We start from the raw sequence: 21,287 nt of genomic DNA, 5'->3' as shown, positions 1-21,287 counted from the left end.
CCCCTACTCAATGAGGATTAGGAGTGAGTAAGAGAGGCAAGTGATGGAGAGGATGATAGATGGTGCTTGCCCAGACCGAAGGATGGTTTGCCATGCAACCACCTTATCTGAGTCACCCCTCCAGTCCAGTCAAGGCTGTCACAGTGAATAAGTTGTGCAGTATCTGTTACCTTAATGTCACTCTCACTTTGAAGTCGTTTTATTGATGAAGTTCTTACTTGGGAAAATACAGCCAAAATACACTCAAGGTAAATCCCATGACACGTGAAAACCTGTTGGAAATAGGTTCTCTCCATAAAAGAACAATTGTGGAAAATAAGGAGAAAGGGCAGGGTATAGCAGATTCCCACCATTTCTTTTTTGCAAGCAAAGCTGAGCGGATCGACGTCATGGACATTGGGAGCCCACGCATCCTCGGCATGCCAGAGGTAACCGATACCCAGTCGGTGTTCAACCAAGCTCAAAAACCCACTAAAGCTGCTTTCATCCAACAAAGTCCAAAAAGGGGCCAACCCTGTGCACCACAGTTAATCACATCACACCACAGGAAAGACGAAAGGCAAAGTATGAAAACTAGAGAGAGGAGCACTTTAAAATGGGTAAGAGACTTTACATGATGGGCACGATAAAGACAAAAACCTGCATGGAAAGAAGGAAAAAAATTACCTTATATTGACTATTTAAATCAATACGTACCAGCAGAGGCACATGCGTCACACGACTCTTTAGTGCAATATGTAATGTTCAACATGAAGCATGGACTCTCTCCAAGACCAAGTGGTAATTGTGTCATTTTTTCTTGGGATACAGCACCAATTTGAGGAAATGGTTTGGAGCGTGCTGAAAGGCATCAGTGCTGCAGGAGAGTTTGGAACCAACAAGGTTTGGCTCAGAGCTGTATGTCAACCACCTTCAAATTATCCTCATTAATGACAATTCCAAGGGGAAATGGTCATTTGTATGTGTGTGATAGTCTGGTATACAGGGCCTGTAATATTTCTGGATGCATACCAGTATGAAAAGTGGCATTCATTAGTTAAGGACACAGGTTTTACAGAGCTGAGCCATAGGCAGCCAGCAGATTTTCTGGCTCTGATTCTGTGTGAGAGCCTAGGATGTATTATTTGATGTCATAGACCAGTGGAATGACAAATACCACCACTGCCCACAGTTTTAGAAAAAGTGTCATATTATGTCAAATTCGGAATACATATGCTGACATTATTATTTTTTAAAGGCAACAAGTACAAAGTACAGCTTTGAAAAATCATGTATTTTAATCATCACGTATTTTAACAGGATAAAAATCTGTAATTAATAAAAGCAAATTAGCCAATTAGCCATGCCTTGTGGGCACATACTCTCTCCTTGAACTTGAATATAAATGGAGACAGAGTAAACCTTATACCAGAACCATGTGGAGGCTTCAAGTTGTAAGAGTTCACTAGTTGACAAGAATCTTCACATCAAAGGTTTGTGACTTGACACTTCTTGTTGAAATACTTCCTGATGCTGATAGCTACATAAATACTCCATGTAGAGGAGAGGTTGAATGAAAAGGCAAACTATCATTATCCCATCCCTTCTTCCCGTCTCCCCCGTATCATTTCCCAAGACTGTTTACCACAAACACAACAGCAACGCTGCCTGAGCTTATTATGGACAGCCAAGCTGCAACACGTTGCCAAGTCCTGCCCCATGGCCTGGGCCTAGCTCTGTTGTCTTGGTAACACAGCATCCAAGAACAGAGGGGGGGTTGTGTGATAGTGCTGGAGGTGGTGGTAGAGTGTTTGAGGGGGAGGCTCGCATGATGTCATCTTGTGGCATGGAGGGGGCCAATCAAACCCTGAGAAAATTATGTCACCTTTTGTTGAGCCGGTCCATTCAAGGCTATAGAAGTGCAGTGAATTGAGAGCTGCCGAGAGGTCATTTTTTCCCCCCTGAGTTGTGTAAATGTGTATGTGTGTGAGAAAAGGGAGGAGAGAAAAAAGGGGGGAGGCAGACAAGCAGAGAAGTGCATTGTGGACATGCTAATGTTGTTGAACATAAGCAGGGCCATAAAGATGTCACAAAGCTCAACTTCCAAAACATCACCACCGGGGCCTTTATCCCGCTTGTCGGTTTTTTTTTTCAGACGGCTATGACCTCGTCCACCTCAAATTTGAGTCTTAATATGATTCCTATGATGCCCGAGACAAGTTGTCAAGCACTAGAATAAAAGCCTGAACAAACTGTAATGGAACTTGCCCAGTCAGCTTTGTTTTATCACTGAGGCAAGGACAACAATAAGTAACCCCTTGAGGAATAATTACACCCTTAGCAACTATACACTCCTTCACCTATGTGCCATTCCCTCTCCCCACATGGCCCTTAGCTCCCACCCACCCTGACGCAGACTTTATTGAATCGTAACTGAAATGACAGCGAAAGACAGCTGAATGGGAAGTCACTGCTGAAATGCTGAAGTCACTCAGACTAAATGAAAACAATGCATGCATTAGCGACGTATGTTGAATATTTTTGGGACAAGACGAGGGATCTGTGGGGATTTCTTCCACAGTATGGTTGGAAACTCCCTGCATTTTGACACACGTTGACCTATTATGTGACATTAAGCACTTCTCCATCAACATCATACGTGACACGTTTGTAGAGTGTAAACTCAGCAAAATGATGTCATCTTTTTACTGTTACTTCTACAATTTTTTGTGATTATAGTAAGTGATGCATTTACACATTACATTGTAACATCAACCAAAAATATACATTCAGTATGTTGCGATTGCCAGTAAAACTATTAAAAATCACTGTTTCAGTTTAAATGTAACATATTACATTTTTACTGTAAAGTTCACCTTTACCTTGTCTTCCTTTGAAGAAAAAAAAAAAAAGATAACACCCCATTTATTCCTCAAATGCTAGACTAGCACATACTGGCCTAACTAGTAAGGAAGCCAGCATGAATAACCGTAACAATGAACACCACTGAAACATCCAACCATTTATCTCATGTATCTGGAATGACAACACAAACAAACAGCAGCTTGGATACACCTTTTAATTTCTGCTAACAGGGCTTAACAAAAACAACAAAAGCTATGGAGTCATAAATCATAATGAGAATAAACTGCTTGACAGGATTATTAACTGAAATTAGCAGAAGCTGCCAATGTGTCACAATAAAATGCAGCGTAAGAAGGAGAATTCATGGTTTTACATTAATGACAATGGCTTCTTTGTCGAAGATGAAAATCACATATCCACTGATTGAGTGATTCGTCTGATTAATCTCAATCACATGTGCATTAAGTCTTTATACACAGTAGGAGACATCTTTTGTGCTCCTCCCTGGATAAACGTTCTTATGCAGTTTTAGAAGAGCCACTTTGAAAACAGTCACATTACCAAAAATGACAAAAATTACACATTAAATGCTGAAGTTACTGAATGAGCGACACTGTAAATAAAATCTGCAAAACAAGAGAAGATACATAGATGCCGGGAAATTATCATCATAAAATCAATTAGAAAAATAAAGTCAAACAACATGCTGTATCCATCAAAGTAACTATGGTAAATATATGACTCTTCTATAGAGCATTTCTCCAGATGGGGCTTACTGATCTGTTCCATGATGTCTGAGCAGCAAAACGCGATTCACCGTCCTGCTGCGTTTATGTCATAGCTTCTCCAAGCTCACGCTGCTCACTGAATCCTGGGAGCTAGATTGCCAGTGTTGGAGCTCATGTTGTCGGCAGCCTTGCCAGGAGCAAACATCTGCTTCAGAGGATGCTGGTCCAACAGTCCAAACCAGGATTTAGTATGATCCTGGAAACATAATACAGAAACTAATGACTGACTGGAGCCCAAAACCACTTACTTGAATATTGAGACATTTCTCATACCTGCGCTTAAGAAAAAAAAAGATAAGTATTGGATCCTTTATAACAATGTTTTGCTTAAAATGTTGAGTCAACGTTTTTTAAAGTTACGTCAAATAATTATTAAATTAATAAAACATCAAAACTGATCAACTACTGCGCAGCTGATTACTTTAGCAGAACAGAACTGGCTCTTTTCAAAAAACTGCTGACAAAAGAAATGGGCCTGAGAAGAAGAATTATCCACAGCCTCATTATCACATTATGGTGTGTTGGCTAACTCCAGATGCCTTTGTTGGATACAGCGTACCAGGCCAGGTAATCATGCAAATGAAGCTAACTATTTTTCATAAAAGAAAAGAAAGATAAGTCCATCTTTAAGACTAAAGATAGAAATATAAGCAAATTGCTTAATAAGCAGCTGAACAGCTGAGTTATTTTCTGAATTCTCATCTAATCTGGCTTCAACATCTGCTTTTAAGATGACATAATACACAGAGGTGCTCTCCTGACAACCCAGGCTTTGCTTTACCCTCCACAAAATGACATGACGTTGTCTACCACCCACTCAACCCTGCATGTTTTATGGCAGAAAAGTGGCAGGACGGGCCTGCCCCGCTTGTTCTTTGCCCGGGGAAGGAACATGTCAGAGGATAAGCAGTCATCTATCAATGTTTCCTATCTTCTTTCTGCTTGTCTGCACCTCTGAGTTGGTTTACCTGTGAGTAGTCACGTTCCATCAGTGTACAGTATAGCCTCATTCTTGTACTCTTTCTTCATGCGCCTATTCCCGCTCTCACTTTTTGTTACCACTACACATTCTTAGCTACCCTTCTTTTTTTCATTGTGGCTTTAGTTTTGAAAATCAGGGAAAGGAGGACAGATTTCCTTTACCTGACTTTGTGCATCTCTTCTGGCCTCCATTCTGGATTTTCCCTTCCCACGTTTCTCTCACATGCCTCACCCTGGAGCACAGCCAAGCAGAGAAACATCAGCATACAGCACCAGGTTTCAACCTGCCTCTGAGTCTACGCCTGCCTGTGTATGTCTCTCTCTGCCCGAGGCTGCAACTGAGGCCTGCCCCTATCACCATCCCTCATCAGCACATCTACTGTACCTGTCTGCTGGCACCCTGCCATCCATACACAGTTCTCCATTTGGTGAGAGAACAAGATGGAAGGGAAGAAAAAAAAAAGATAAGGCAAGCCAAAAAATCTACAGAAAATGACTACTCATGTTGAGGTCAAGCAGATCTGACCTCCAATGAGAACACCCAGGAGTATCCTGAGAGGCACAAATACAGTACCACTCATTCAGTTGGCTGGGTGCACTGTGCAATCCCATCAACAGGTTTCTTTGAAAGCCACCGACTCTGTGGTGGGCCATCAAAGCATATCTTCATTCAGTTCCACTGAAAGGATCTGAGGCTCCTGAGAGAAGTTGTGTTTGAAGTGATATCTCTGTGTCCCTGCATTCTTTACTGTGCTGTCATGACTTGGGTTACACAATAAAAAAAACAGCAAGAACACGGGCATGAATCCAGTGGCACCACCCTGATCACATCTCTCATATATGTGAACTACCACTTCTTCCTCTGTTTATTTAGTCAACATACCATACTGTGGTTGTTTATAGCAACGGTCGCTGCTCCTCATAAGACGACACTGTGTGTAATCACGTACTCCTAGGCTTTAAGATCAAACAAAAGACAGAATCTTACCTGTTGAATCTCTTGAGGTCATGTTTCCATTACTCAGCCCCTTCTTGGTGATCATCTGAAAAAGATAAAGAATGGCGAAATAAAGTGATTCAGAGAGAGGTGCACATATAAGACAAAAGAAAAAAAAACTGGAGTCATATTTTATCTCGACCAACACTGCCCAAACTTGTATTAAGAAACTTTGATAACTGTAAATGAGTAATGCCAAATGTTCCCTTGATTTACAGATGCCACAAGATTAACCCGCAGTGTTGTATAATCTCTGAGTCTTGTTGGGTGTTAAAATGAAATCATTTAGTACACTTGCTTGAACTGATTTGGATTATGTTAATATTCCTATAATTAATTATATGGTTTCCCATTTTGCATGGCCTCTAAATATTATAACAAGAAAAAACAGAGAGAAGGAAACAACAGTACAATAAGAATTACAGGTCATGTGCACTTTATCTTTTTAAAATAAATGAATAGTACATAAGACAACTTGCTTCCTCTCCAGTGTCTGTAAAAACAACAGGTCTCTCACAGACATACAGATCATAAGTGACTTGACTCATTTAGGGAAAGTCCCACTTACTCATGCAAAATTATATTTCAAATTAGAGCCAAAAAAGCTGCAGTATGTAGAAGTATTTTTTTTTTTTAATGGCATGTTCAGGGTTAAGCAGCTGGCATAGGCAGCTAAAGGCAGTACCGGTTTTCTAGTCTTTACCTCTGCTAATTCACTGAATGGGAGAAATAATATCCTGCTATGAGTTTGCACAATCTGTGCACAGAGTTTTGCTCTTTGCTCCACTGCCTGTGAGTGAAACCCCAGTACACCTCTGATATCTCTGTCTGTGAAATGGACCCATACAGCTGACAGATGTAGCTTGCTATCCTAGCTTGCTAGCATTAGCTGATAACTAATAGCTCAGAATTACTCTCTGGCCTAAACATAGCAACTTTAAGCTCAAGAAATTTAACATGGTAAGCCAAAGCCTCTTTTATATGGAGTCTATGGGCACTATCGTTTGTTAGCTCTAATAACTGAAATTTGTGAGCATGTTGTACATGTAGAAGTTAACCATATGAAAAAGAACAAAAACAGAAAATGACTCATATATGCATGACTGTATATAAAAATAAGTGAAAGCAGTACTTTCGCAGAAACTAAAAAAAGTCAAATCCGGATTAGAAACTGAGATCTACGTTTCATCTTTGCTTAGTGTAAATCTAGGGTTTCAGGGGAGCTCTGCAAAACCTGGCATCCCAGGAAAATTTAAGTAACCAAAGTAGCTTTTCCATTGTAACATTTAAAATTTATTTGGTGTGCTGGTTTTATTTTATGAGGTCAAGAGGTTCAGGTAGATACTGAATCAAGACTCTTGCAGGTTTCTACAGCACATGCAAACACGTTAAGAGGCTGGACCAAAGACAGCGTCGGTCACTCTTCATCCATTCCAAGACAAAGGCGCTCTCTGCTTCTGAGTTTCATTGTCCCAGAACTGTTGCCTTGGCAACAAAGGCACTGTTTCCAAGTGACACAAAGCCTAAACTAAAAAAACTCCTTTTCAGGTTGAAGGCTCCAAGAGTTGAGGGGAAAACAGCAATAACAGGACGGTGGGGAGAGAAACTGAATACCGGCAAATTGCTTCCCAGAGTTTCTGGAGGACATGGTAAAATGATTCTTTCTTTCCTCTGCCTTTTAAAATACCTTTCCCTGGCACTAGGCACCATAGGTAGTTGTGTGCTGGTCCCATTTCTTTTATATCCTTTCTTATATTTCTAGCTATCATACTGTGCTAAGTGAGTTATCATGTACACCAGCAGACTGGAGCTGCATGTGGCTAGGCTAAGCCTCCAGATGAGGTAATGTTTAGAGAGTTGGTGAGCCAGCAGAAGGGTTGGTCAGGTCTTGATTAGCTCAGGGGTAGGGGCTCTCTTTAATATTGGACACCCCTTTGTCTGGTCAGATTACTACCTTATGAAAAACTACTCCTGCTGACACGCCTATTGGGATCAGAGCTTCCTGCTTGCTACATCATCCTGCTTATGAGTTCTCCACACACAGGAAAACACTTTCAAGCAACAGCACTTTCACACACACTTGCAACTCTCACAAACTCTCAGAAGCACAATTACTAAGAAACTCACAAGACCTGTGCATGCATTTACACGACACTCCCAGGAGCACTCATTGATATCACCTCCTAGGGCCTCCTCTCTTCCATTTGTGTATGCCATGACCGCAGTTGACGACCTCGAGATGGAAAACAACCTGCAGTTATTAACAAGGCCAGATGACACACAAACACACGCTCATGCACGCTCACTTGTTTTTATTGTGGTCGTCTCCTCCGGCCACTCTCCAATGAAAATCACATGATGGACCTCTTCCAGCTCAAAAAAAAAAACCCATCTGAGAATCTCGACCACAAAAACATCAATAAACATTTTTTTTCTATTTATGTAAAAAAAAAAAAACAACCCAGCAGATTCATAGGGGAAGCTTTAAGGGGATTTGAATCCTAGCAGTCTTGTAAAAAGGGCTCAGGCTACAGGGTGATTTCAATTATTTGATATAATTTCTGATGGTCCATTAGTTCAAAATAAAGCTCTGATTATAAGAGATGTGTAAACAGAAAGCTGCAAACAAAACCTTCATCCGAGTCTGTAGCAGAGCTTTGCTTTTTTCCAGATGTGTAATTGACTGTTAATTAGTGGTGGCTTTATTTCTGCAAATAAACCGTGTTTAAACCGAAGAACAACGGAATAAAAGCAAAACTCTGGTGTGTTTGACCACATTGCAAACTTCAACACCTCTCTTTTTCTAGTGGAGGCAAGCCTATAGTAGCAAATGATCACATGTCTGCGTTGCACTTTGTGAAAACAAATTAATACTTGTAGGTGTATACACACAAGTATTGAAGTACATATATCCATACACACACACACACACACACACACACACACACACACACACACACACACACACACACACACACACACACACACACACACAAATCAGTCAGGGACACTGGCACAACCTTGCGCCAGCGGTCCTTTAAACCAGTCATGTGAAACGACCCGTTCCTTTCTGCAAATCAGATTACATCTCCGAGCTGAGCTAAGGTCTGCAAGTCTACACACACATTCAAAGTTTGGTGGCTATACTCAGACACAAACACACAAAAACACCCACACACACACGCACTCAGTTAATCAGATTTTTCCCCACAAAACTTCCTGTCTTTGTGAATGTACAAAAAAAATTGACAGCATCGGACATTGGCCAAAATAATCATTTAAAAAAATGCAATATCCAGTTAATTTATCGCAGATTCCTTTGATTCCACATTCCATTAAAAAGAAATATATATATTTTCATAGAAGGCTGTGAGATAAGCCTTCTTTCAGCAGCCTTCAACTGCTGTTTGGCAGATCAGCTATGGAATGAACACATGCGGAAACATGTTTATAGCGTATTTGGCAGGAATGCAAATGATAGATGATTCACAAATGATTCAAATCCTATTCAAGTTACCATGCACCAGAGAATTAAGCCAGGAAAATAACAGTTTATCAAGCTTAAGTAAGTGTCAATTTGGCTTTGGTCAATGATTTTACTTTAAACAAGCCTTATTATTCTATGGAGTAATGAAGTTTGGGTTAGCACATAAATAAGCACGGTGTGGCAAAGTTATTATACACAGTGTGCATATCCTTAATGACTGCTTGGTTCTATGATACGCTGCTGAACACATCTAACATCTTTGTGCGTTTTAGCTTCAGTGGTCAGATTCGTAACTATTTGCAGTTTTTTTTTAAGTTACAGTGTTAAAGAGGATGCTTGGCTTGATGCTGGTGGACTGTTTGGCTTAATCAAATCCAGACAGTTGGAGAAGTATAAATTGTCTCTACACAATCTATGTTAAGTCTCTACTTTTTTAGTCTACTCTCCGTCTACTACCACTTACCATTTACGTCTTTAAAAATGTTTTAAGGAAATCTAAATTACTTTTGAGTCTGGAAGAAGAATCAATGCTTTTCAATTTCCATTATAAAAACAAAGAAAGTTCTTCGTGGATCTACTGCATAGCTGAATGCCTTTGCCTGTTTTGCCCTTGGTGCCACAAAGGTCAGAAGGTGGGAAGCTGTGGGTGGCAGGTTGAGACAGGGTGCCTACAATGGGGTGTCAGGACTCTGTCAGTCAGTCCAACTCAACTGGGTCATTCTCTCTTCACAGTGACATTTGAGAAAACCAGCAATGGGGACCGGCTGCACAGGGAATGGAGGAACAGAGGCACCGCACCCTGGTTTAGGTTGCACTGGATGCTCAGATAAGACAACAGGAAGGGGAAGATTTGAGCAGGGCAACATGGGGAGCAAATCATGGCTACCATTACTCAGGAAGAATTCACTCATCCCTCAGATCACTTGCCACACCTGTGGAGGCCAGTGTCTAAATCACACAGTGCCACCAGTCAGAAGTTTAGAATTGGTCACCAAAGCCTCAGATTAGAGTCAATGTAAATTGAGATAGCATAATGCCCACAAAAAGCTATTGAACTGGAAGCTCTGGTTGCGTTGCCCAAAAATTAAAATAAACGATACAAATATTTAATATATGACACAAACCTTATTAGCTTCAACAATCCAAATCATGTCAATCAAGTAATAGTAATAGTAATTTATCAAAAAAGCTGATTTATCCCTGTATCTAAAGCAAGGTAACAACACAAGAAATTATTCTCTACAACCATATGCCTTATTTTTGTTATAACAGAACAAATGAAGGTGAAGGGTATCTAGTATCTGCTATGTAAGAGGTCCAGTGTCTAAACAGCTGCAATATGGTGCAAGACATTGATCAAAACAGTCTTAGCCACTGAGTTGCCAGTTGAATTTCTCATGTCTTATGGTTTTATCTGTAATATTTAGAATAAGAAAACGAGCAGTGTTCCACATTATAACTTGTGATGATAGCTGTCATTATTTTAGATATTTAGGATATTTGATAAAGTCATAGACCAATAGATCAATAAAAAACCTGTTATGATCCTACAATTAGAATAGATTGGTGGAAATGGAGATGCTGTGTGCTGTGCAACTCAAAAGACAGTCCTACAGTTCACTTACATTACAGTATGTGCACACCCACACACATAAGCAAAATAAACCACAATGTAGTGTCTTCATCTGGAGTTTATTTCCTGCCCTCCAGCGTGACATATGGTTACTTGTTTCTGTTTTACACCTCTGAATCTTTCTGTTGAAGTTTTCTGGCAGCACATAAACCATTCATCACCAGAACTGGGACCGAACTTTGGTGACATGGGTCATGACCTTAGCTCTAGGTTAATGAAAATGTCCACATGGTGGATTAGGTTGGTGTTTGGATATAGTTTTTATCTCACCAAGTAGCAAGAAAGTACAAAAATCTGTGTTATATTGGTGTTACTGACCCACATGGAAACTTAGGAGGATAATGAAGTTCAGGTGGTTCTAAAATAAGACATATTCAGTTCTAAGGGTGTGCAAAACCCCCCTTTTTGGAGGTTTGAGTGGGAACTCCCACTTGCTGTGCCATTAATTAACCATCATACACTGCACTTGAAGAATGTTAGACAAAGATCGAAATCGAGGCCTACGACTGGGAAAGTGTGAATCAAGCAAACGTGCTGCACCCCTTGCTCATTCAAATGTACCTTATGTCATTTTGTTTTCCAAACCTGGCCTTGAACTCTTCCCTTTATCCATGCATACTTGGACAAAAATGTGTGTCAAGTTTTACAAGGTGTGAAGTGAGGAAACAGTTTTATTCAGAAGCAGCAGCGGTAAAGATTCATCTAGTCTCAGATGAAAGTGTCACCTTCTACGACCCTTTTAAACCAGAAGGTGCAGTGACCAAGAATTGTCACAAGATCCATGAAATGTTAGTTTTGGAGCAAAGGTAAACAGCTTCTCCCATGGTGGGCCTGTACCCTACACAGAGTAAGCACATGTTTCCCATTGTGGTTGAAAGGAAAGGGGATTAAAGTGTAGCACAGCCGGAGCCACAGCTATACACCCCATGGTGGGATCAGAGTACTCTCAGGTCTTTGAGTATTGCTGATACAGCCAGTTAAAAGTGACTGGTGTGTAGGGAGAATGCATGGTCAGATCTAGCACTGATCCTCTAGAGTCCAACATTGGGGCCTTTTCTGGCGTCTAAGGAGGCAGACATGTTACCATGTTGACAGCATGGCCTAACTATGGCCGATGGAGTAACACACACACACAAAAAAAACAGAATAGTTCAGGGTTATGGGAAGGCGTTGAAACAGAGCGGATTTTATTTTCAGTGACCCAATGCTGCATCGATGAAAAAGAGATCACCAACTCACACTGGAAGCAGAAACAGAGGGAAAGAGGAGAAACAGAGGGAAAAAACTGTAAGTAGCAGATGGTTAAAGCTTGCAAATACAAGGTTCTCACCCCGAGGCCTCGAGGTCAAACAGGCCACATTTAGGTTCCACAGGGGAGAGTTAAAGCAGGAGACTGTGACTGTGCAGCCAATTAAAGGACACTTTAAAAAAAAGCAAATAGTGGTGGGCACATTAAGGAAGATATGCATAGTGAAGCATATCTGCACATACCAAAAACTGCCAATTAACTAACACCCCATGAAGCTCAGCTGTGACTGCTTCAGCTGAAGAGCTTACATGTGCAGCAAGTAAAGAGACTTTTCTGTGGTGGGTCAGAAGGGATGCTGAAGGAGGGTTGAACATTCATTTTGTCAATCACACCCAATATTAGCATCTCTATCAAAATGTCCGAGGGATTTTTAATCTTTGAGACTTTACCAAATTTCAGCGGCGGTGACTCACTATAGACTTGATGGCTCTAAAATACAACTCGCTTTAAACAAGACTTTAAACAGAAACGTCAAGAGCTCAGTAATGACAAATCACACACTAACATTTTTTTTGAGAACCTTATACATTTATATAACCTTATATAATTATCTTCTTATATTATAAGAAGAGCATTTAGCCCTGGCTATATAGAACTATCATAACATCCTTAAATGCGAGATTATTTCCCTGAAAATTACCTAAAGAGACAAAAGTAATAAAAAAAGAGACTAATAATGTACTTAGAAACTAATGAAGTCTGACATGCCTTAAACATCCAGAAAGCAGCAGTTTTAACATAAATCTAGTGACTTACTGTACTCCTCCGCCCTGTGAGATCAGATTCTCACCCAACTTGACTACTCCAAACCATCATTCTTACACTTTTGACCTCAAAATTCACACTCGTACGCATAGATACAAACTTCCTATATGTCTGCCCATCTTGCAGCAGTGGTGCATGCTTCTGTGCATGTTTGTGGGGGAATTTGAGGAGCGTGAATTATGTGCTGGGCGTTTGTGCAGATTTGCAGGACTTTCTCACCCACAAAAACACTGTTTGGGTGAAGCAGTACGGCATGTTAATGAGCATGTGCGTGGTTGTGTTTTGAAACTGGAAACAGATTTATGTAGTGTTTGGGATCAGCTCTGTAAAGGTCATACTAAACAAGCTAGCTCATTTCAGTAAACCCTATTCCCTTTCTGATCCAGGTGACTCTCGGCCAGTAGTTTCACGGCACACAGAACTGGCATAAAATCGCCATTCTGACCACTTTCTCCATCTTCATGACATCACTAATTTCCGATTCCAGTGACGCCGCACTGACATTCAGCTTCTTTGATTAATTGTTTCCTACAGGGCTCTTGCGAGTGTTTCTGTTTGAAAAAAATAAATGACAAAAAATATTTTCTGGAGCCCTATATTGCTAGATCCAAACACTCCTTCAGCTCCAAGCATTGACCACAAAGATGACCTGGCATGGGATAAAATATCAGCCACAGCAATAGTTTTCCTACAGACCCTGATTCCTCCAATAAAGAAGAAGTTAGAGGGGTATCAGTCAAACTCTTGATTACAAACATCCTTCAGCGATACATGTGCAATAGCATTTACTTAAACACACATTCGCGCATTAGTGCACAAGCCTAAAAGCATGTCTATGCATGCGCATGTTGTCAGTGCAGCCATTAGCAAAACATGCAAAATGTAAATGTCCCTAAATGCCAAAGTGGAAAAAGGTAGGATAAGAATCACCTAATCTGGCTAATCCAGCCAAAGATTAGGAGCAGGCAAATATTGCCAATAATAAACAAATGACTAACATTCTCAGTCTGTGTGGTTACAAGCCCAAGGGCTCCAGCTATAACCCAGCAGGGTCTGGATCCAATCCGTGCTGTTTATCAGTGCAAGCAGAAGTGGCCACTTGTGAAAGCTCTATGATAAACACTTGGGGGACAAACCGAGAATGGCTAACAGATCAGTATGACCAAATCACTCCTCTCAGTTTGATTTACAGATCTGACTTCAAGGACCAAAGCACGACATTCTCACCATATTATCACCACTTCATTACTCACTCTGACACTACCTTCATGATAGCCATATTCTGTGGGGATATGATTTAGCCTTGACCATCTCTAGTGACGGTCGCATATTTAGACACTTAAATGACAAGTTTGTCATAGCATTATGGCTGAATTAGTTAGCATGCAATCAGCAATGCAAAAATTCAGTAGATACACAGACAATGCGATTAAATAGACTTTTTTCCCAAGTCGTGTGTCCCAGTTAAATAGGTAACTGCGACCACATGGAGTTCAACATCACAAGCGGTGGTTCAGAAGAGCGACTGAACTAGTTTCCAAGTTCCTTAAATATGAGCATGTTTGTTTTTCTTTGTTAAAATATAACAAAAATAAATATAGTTAGAAGTAGTAGACAGCTGAGCACTGTATTTTGTTCAGGATGATTGACACAAAACCATTCGCATGTCGAGGTGTCACCATGGAGGTTATGGCAAAATCATGTCTGATAGATACTGTGACTGACCATGAATTCCTTTAAGTAGTAACAGAGCTGAGTAAATAGTATCTGTGTGATGAAACATGACCTCAAAGGTAAAGCAGTGAAAGTACTGAATCTCACCTTCATGCAGTGTACATGTGTGTTTTTTGTGGGTGTGGTGAGAAGTAAAAGTTTCCCTTTGCTCGAAACCACCTATTTTCTTTTGGTTCAGTGTTAAGATTCAAGACGGAAAAGTGCAGAGCAGGCGGTGCTTTCATTGTCTCGTCCACAGTGCTTTACCTGCTGTGCCCAGGGACTCAACGGGCCTAAAGGACTCTGTCACTTTAACCTTGTCCCCAAGTATGTCCCTGGCCAGCACAAAAGCCATCTGGGGTGCGGCTGAAAGCTTAAGTAACAAAATAACTCTTTCAATCTGCACACTGCATGGTTCTGACTGCAGGGTGCTAAGGTTGCCAATACCAAGACACTGGACCTATTTCTCCTCCTTCTCCTCCACCCTTCTAATTCTGGCCTACATGACTAACTCCAACTGAAAGCCCCACACGCCAAAGGTGGGAGCCCAAAGCACTGTAAGATTCAAAAAAAGACCACCTGCTCATCAAACTAAATTGTACTCACTGAAAGCAAGAATAGAGAGAATGAAAAGGAGTTGAGCGAGAGGGAAACAAATGAAAGGAAAGACAAGTCACCATTCTCCCTCTGTGATCTTGGCAGACAAAAGAACAAATTGTGTTTCTGCCTCATGGCACCAAGCGTCAAAATTGATATAGGGTCCCACTCAGTGCTGTTTGTATTTGAGCATACTGATATAGGCTCCATCAGTTCCCACAAGAGAGCCAGAGAGGTGCATGGACCTACCTACCAGCCTTTCATCTAGGTTTCTTTTGTATTATGCCCACTTGTGTCTGTTGTTTGTCTTGAGTAGAATTGACTGTTATTATTCCAAACAGCATTATCTTTATTAATGCCACAGGTCTCAGGACTGTGCACTCCCTAGGAGTCGGGTCTGGACAGAGCTGCAAGCAATCTCCCTAGATAAAAGCTCAGTAGAGAGCTGTATGCAAGCCAGACAGCCGGACGGGCCTTTACCCTCCCTCCTCATTCTCTGAGAGAAGTGTAGGCCCTACAAAGACTGAGATTTGACTTTAATCTTAGCTCTTTCATAAGGCATCTCAGCTGAGGGCATGGCTCTAGAAGCCTATCAGAGTCACTTTGTGTCAGCCACGAGTCAGAACAAACAAGTGTAATGTTAGTAAAGAAAATAAAAAACTTTCTATAATAATTCACAGAAAGTAAAATATACATGATCAAAAAGTTTTGAGAACTTGAAATACTGAAATCACAATATACAGATACACAGTTTATAATGTTGGTGGCTAATATGTGCTCAGAAGTGAGGCCATTTTCCAAAGGCAGCCATGCATGATGAGTTATTTTAGAGGTGGTGTGGAGAGCTGACGTGTGGCCAGGTCAGGGCAGGGCAGGAGCTGGGGTCTCGGTTTAGTGCCTAAAGCTGCTTGCTCCAGTGAGGAACACAGCATCAGCTCCCGGCCAAACCCTGGACACTGATTTATGGGACATGCGGATTACCATCAAATCAGCCATAAGGACCACCCAGATAGTGGCACAGGACAACAGCCACACAGACTCACAAAAGGCGCACAGCTATTCGAATATACTTGCAGGCTAATAGTGACTAATATGGACATTGTTCAACAGACATCCACAAAACACCGAACCATTACTCAATGACACTTTAAATGCAAACACATATGCTGTTTAAGATGTAGTAAATATTGTAGATTAAGACTTTCTGGGACTAAATGAAAAGCTGCACATGCCATGGGTAATGGCTGGTTAACCACTCAAGTGCAGTGGGAGAAATGAGTTTGCTGAGTCTTCCTCACAACCACAAAGCGAGAGAGCCAGCTTCTCTCAGAGTTCATCTGCATCTACGGGATGTGCCTGGAGGATAATGGGTGATGTTCACACTGGCATTCATTTTCTTAACGGCGATGTGGACTCCTCTCACTCATATGCCATCGTTAATACTTTTCCACCAAGTCACACAATCCAATAACATGTCCTGAACCAAAGAGGAAAAAACACAAAAAAGGACATTTCTCACTTGAAAGGGCACAACGCAACTCAGCCATAAGGGACCAGTTTGATGAGCTAAACAATATGTGTCATGACAAATCGGACATGGTACATTCCCTAGGCAAACACTGATCTCATACGGGGAGACTGCTAGGCAAATATTCACCTGCCCTAAGCTAATAACATGTGTGGGGGCAAACACACACTTAAGCTCGTCAATACTGAGACAATGATGGGAATTAGATTGCACAATGACTAAATGAAAAAAGCATCAGAATTTTCTTTTAAAGGACCATCTCAGTGATAGTCACATGTAACATTTTTAATGACAAACTCACCGTATCATGAAAGAATGCAAGATTTGTATCAACAGAGGTAAATGGTGTTAACTTGGGCCATCACAATGCCTTTGGTAAGAGGACATGCACAGTGTACATTTTATTGTGCAAGAATCTAAAAAAAATATCTGCATGCTTTGTGTGTCAGGAAATCCTACTAAACAAATGGCACTTATTTGTCTCTAAGGCCTTTCTAACCTAGTTGAGCCAAGCTCCAGAGACAGCACCACGCTACACAGTGGGCACCCTTGACACTTCCTGACCACGTGACTCTCTCCAGCTGCCTTTTGATTGGTTTCTCTGAGACCAAGGGATTGAAGAGAAGAGGAAGCGGTAGTGGCAAAGGGTGGCGGGTAACTGCCTGGCAGCAGACACATGAGAAAAAAAAAAGAAATTCCTGCCCCATTGCCATGGAGATGAGTCAACAGCAGGTCGAGGGAGAGCAGAGAGGGCTGGGGGGCTGCAGGGCACTGGCTGACCTGCTGTAGTTAACAATTCATCCCCGTATCCGGCTCGCAAATGATTGGGCAAACATGGAGTGCCCTGGAGGCAAAAGGGCCCCAAGGGGCTGAGAGAGGAGCATTACCCTGGGGTGACACACTGACAGGCAGACAGAGGGTGGACCAGCTGAAAGAGGGAGTAAGGGATAGGGGCTACCAGTGTGGGGTGGGGGGGTGAAGAGGCCTAATTGGAAGTGGGATAGTGGCGAGGCACACCGAGTACTGGGGGCTACAGTACAGTCACAAACGGTACTGATGGTTGTGCCCTTTTAAAGTAGCGTAATTAAACGACTTGTGTTAAGATGCCATTTTGAGGATGAGAACAATCTTTTAAGGACACCACAACAAACATCACCCTGGAAATTTGGTTTCTATTCGTCATTCTAAGCTAAATGGTTAACAGCACTTGGCTACTTATACTGTTGTGCCAACAGTAAAAGCAGGAGTTACGTCAGTTTTATAAGCCTAAACCACAGTAACACCATAAGTCTTTGGCATGTATCCTCTTTGCTACAGAAGATTTTGCCACAAATGCGGCAAATAAAACACTCATGCACACTTTGAGTTCACGGAAGGTTGATTTGCAATGGTTTAGAGGAGAAGACTCTAAAACTAAAACATCCCAAGCTCATCAAAAAAGTCTGCAGTGACTTTGGAAACACAAACTCACCAGAAGATCGCTAGCATGCAATTAAAGGTCGAACTCTCATCTCGAGAATTTGGATTCCTTCACTGTAAAGACAAATCAGAAGAGGAAATATGTCAGTTCACACCTTGATAATATGCGGTACAATTACATTGCTTACACTTCGCTCTCCTTAACAGTGACAGAGTAGCTAATACTCAACAGGTTTCGAACATTACCCACTCTGCAGTGGCGCAGACTCACATCCATAATGGATCAGAGTAAAAAATAACAGATGAGCGATGGGTGGATTTCATCAATGTCACATCATACAGACAAACCACAGGACTTCAATGCTGCACCTATTTTGGGCTAGACTTTACGTAGTGTTGGGTTCTGTCTCACTCAGCAGAAGTTCTCATATGTAACTTTATGCACTGTCACAACTTGGTCTGTTCCCCAGAATGGCAAACCAAAATTCATTATCCAATTGGCTGTCTTTGACTTTGAAGGATTGAAATGCCACTATTACAACAGGCCTTTCACTGGGCAGTGGTGTTTAGAGGGTGTGTTAACAGAGCAGACCTTTTACTGGTCCTTCACTTCTACTAACGTCAGAGCACAGTGTTTTCAAAAACACAGCTGAAGCATGCCCTTCCTTTAGAATCCTCTCAGTAATAACGCAGCCAACAAATCTTATAAATGAAAAACAGAGCAACACTTACTGTGTCTGTGAGAAGGAAAAAAAATAGAGAATAGAAGGAAAACAAGAGGAAAAAGTGTAATTATGATAAACATAGCAGATGTTAAGAGTCACTTCTCGAAAGGTGTGTCATTCAGGGAGTTTGGGACAAACTTTTGGCTGCGGCTGAGCTCTAAATTTAGCATATTTGCTAAAATAAAAAGTGAGTTCAGTCGCTGGCACTGAGAGTTTGTCCTGCCCATTCATGACCTCAGTGGTGCAGCCGGCGTCACTCGTGACGAAACACAAACCATATAAAACAACAAAAAAAGACCTCCTCAAATACTCAGTACATAAGGAAACAGGCACACTTTAGCGTTTCCTGTAAATTATCCGGTTAAATAAGGCAAGCCAAAAAACAACAAAAAAAATATAGCTTCCTGCTTTCTATATTTAGAACAAAGTAAAAGTACAAATGTGCCTTTTACATAACTTTACAGAAAAAGATATATAAAAAAAAAAAGAGAATCATCTGTCTTCAGTTTCTGTGCATATTGGTTTTGTGTATCTAACGTGAATAGGAGACTGAGGATACATGAGTTTGCTGTATACATTCTGGAGATGAGCCTGTGTGTGTGTCAGAGCTGCAGAGGATGCCCTCGGGGATAAGATGAGGAGTAAATGAAGCAGAAGTCCCATCTAAGCTCAAAAGCATGTGTGTATCAAGGCTGTAACTAAAACACAAGCATAAACACAAGCGATGTTAGGGATTACACCCTGCAATACCACCGCAGGAAATCACTGACAGCACAGGTGTAACCATCATCGCGGACGCATTCTTCCCCGTCTCCGCTCTGCCAGCGGAGGCCTGATTGGCAGCTCATTCTCCACGTTCGTTGGCTGCTTGAAACCTGTGTAAACATCTTGTGGGCATTTGTGTGTGGGACATACAGGTGAGGAGAACACACACAAAGAAGGATTACCGTGGCCTAACATCGCGTCAAACATGCCTTGCAGCACAATACCACACAGTCTCTCGAAGACTTATTATTTCCCCCGAAATCCTTTCCTTCCTTTGCCTTTAGAGTCGAGTCCGATCTGAAACATACAATACGTAAAATATCCACTAAATGTGAGTTGTTGTATCTATTACGATCTTCTTTACGCTGGTCGGATAAGTTTAAGACTTCACGTTTAAAAAGCAGGAGGAACAGAATTTAGTGTGAGCTGCAGGAAAGGAAAAAAGGGAGGAAAGCACATTTCCTCAGCAAACAGCACCCTCTAGAGTGACACAATTCATTCAATCCTGCATCTCACTCCTGGTCTCTGCATGACGTGCAGAAAACGTTGCTCAAGCACAGCATTAATCAGCAACATTTGCTTTACTTAAAATGCAGATAATTCCGTTTAAAACGTCAGGCTTGCGGTTATTTTTTTGGTTTTCTTTGAGACACTAACTAAGCAGGTTGCCTTGTTCTCTGGATTATTTGTGAGCCACATTATAGAGGCAAGAGTGAACCTTTCGTTTTCCCAATGCGAGCTGATAATGAGACAGGCCATTATTAAGATGTTTGCTTTAATCGTGTGCAGGGTTATTAGGTGCAGTTTACAGTACACAAGAGAGATTAAGTTAGGCCACGCATGATGGAAAGAGCTGAGGAGCCCCACGATAAGCCAGCTACCCCACAACTGTGAAGTGGGCTGAGAAATATGAGCGCACAGCAGGACATGAAACGCAGCAAGACAAACCATTTTCCCTCCTCTCTCTCTTTCTCCCTCTCTCTCGCCTTCTTTCTATCTCATTTTCTCTCCTTTTGCCCCAAATCATGTTACACAACTGCCAAGGAATGCCTGCTATATCAAAGAGAGACTTAAAACGAGCACAAAAGAAAAGAACAGTAAAGAGTGGATCGCAGAGGCAACTATGGAAGCTGTAGGTGTTTGATTCTTTTATGTTTGTAGAAAAGAAAAACATGGCAGGGAGCTTGGCATTAGTGTAACAGTGACACACAAGTCCGGACACATACACGCCTGACTGCTTAACAAATGCTTGTATAAACTAAATCAGACTGAGACACACAGCACGGAGCACCAAGCAGGGAGCCCTACATGTTTCCTATATATTTTTTTTCCATGCCATTAATAAAAAAACACATTGGGCTGTTTCATTACATTTTGTTGGAATAAAGGGAGTGCTTAAAAATCCATCATTTTATGAGTGCTCAAACTTTCCCACAGAATTCCCACCATTTTCCGTGCGTTTGACCCAAACGCATTAAAGTAGCACTCAATTAGGCTGGCACACGGAGCCAAACCGGGGCGTTCGTTTGCTGCTTAATCATGACACACAGCAGCCACCAACAGAGATCGCACGACCTGTTGTGCATGAATAGAAACAATTCCCTGCATGAAGACAATGGGGAATCTAAAAACAGAATAAATAATATGTTTTAATGTTTAGAGAGAATGTAAGGATTCAGCTAAAGTTAAGAATGAGTGGGACTGTCCTGAAAAATCAGGTGGGTCACACTCACATC

At 41.4% G+C, this 21,287-nt stretch overlaps 1 long non-coding RNA gene across 1 annotated transcript in view; it reads right to left on the bottom strand.

Moving 5' to 3' along the window:
• Positions 1–3,050: 3,050 nt before the first annotated feature.
• The window catches only part of LOC146671681 (uncharacterized), a 47,084-nt gene continuing 28,847 nt past the window's right edge, over positions 3,051–21,287 (bottom strand). Inside the window, exons 3-6 of the long non-coding RNA XR_014911488.1 lie at positions 18,114–18,175; positions 5,602–5,656; positions 4,776–4,846; positions 3,051–3,828 (exon numbers count right to left, since the gene is read on the bottom strand). This is a non-coding gene — a long non-coding RNA (uncharacterized LOC146671681). The remainder of the gene's footprint in view (positions 3,829–4,775; positions 4,847–5,601; positions 5,657–18,113; positions 18,176–21,287) is intronic.

The sequence above is a fragment of the Rhamphochromis longiceps genome, linkage group LG4 (assembly GCF_057381845.1).
Source record: "Rhamphochromis longiceps isolate RC_006_pf linkage group LG4, R_longiceps_female_GT1.1, whole genome shotgun sequence".
In the NCBI taxonomy this organism is placed as follows: domain Eukaryota; kingdom Metazoa; phylum Chordata; class Actinopteri; order Cichliformes; family Cichlidae; genus Rhamphochromis; species Rhamphochromis longiceps.
Note: the sequence above shows the minus strand (reverse complement) of the source record. Positions and strands in the feature narration are given on the sequence as shown.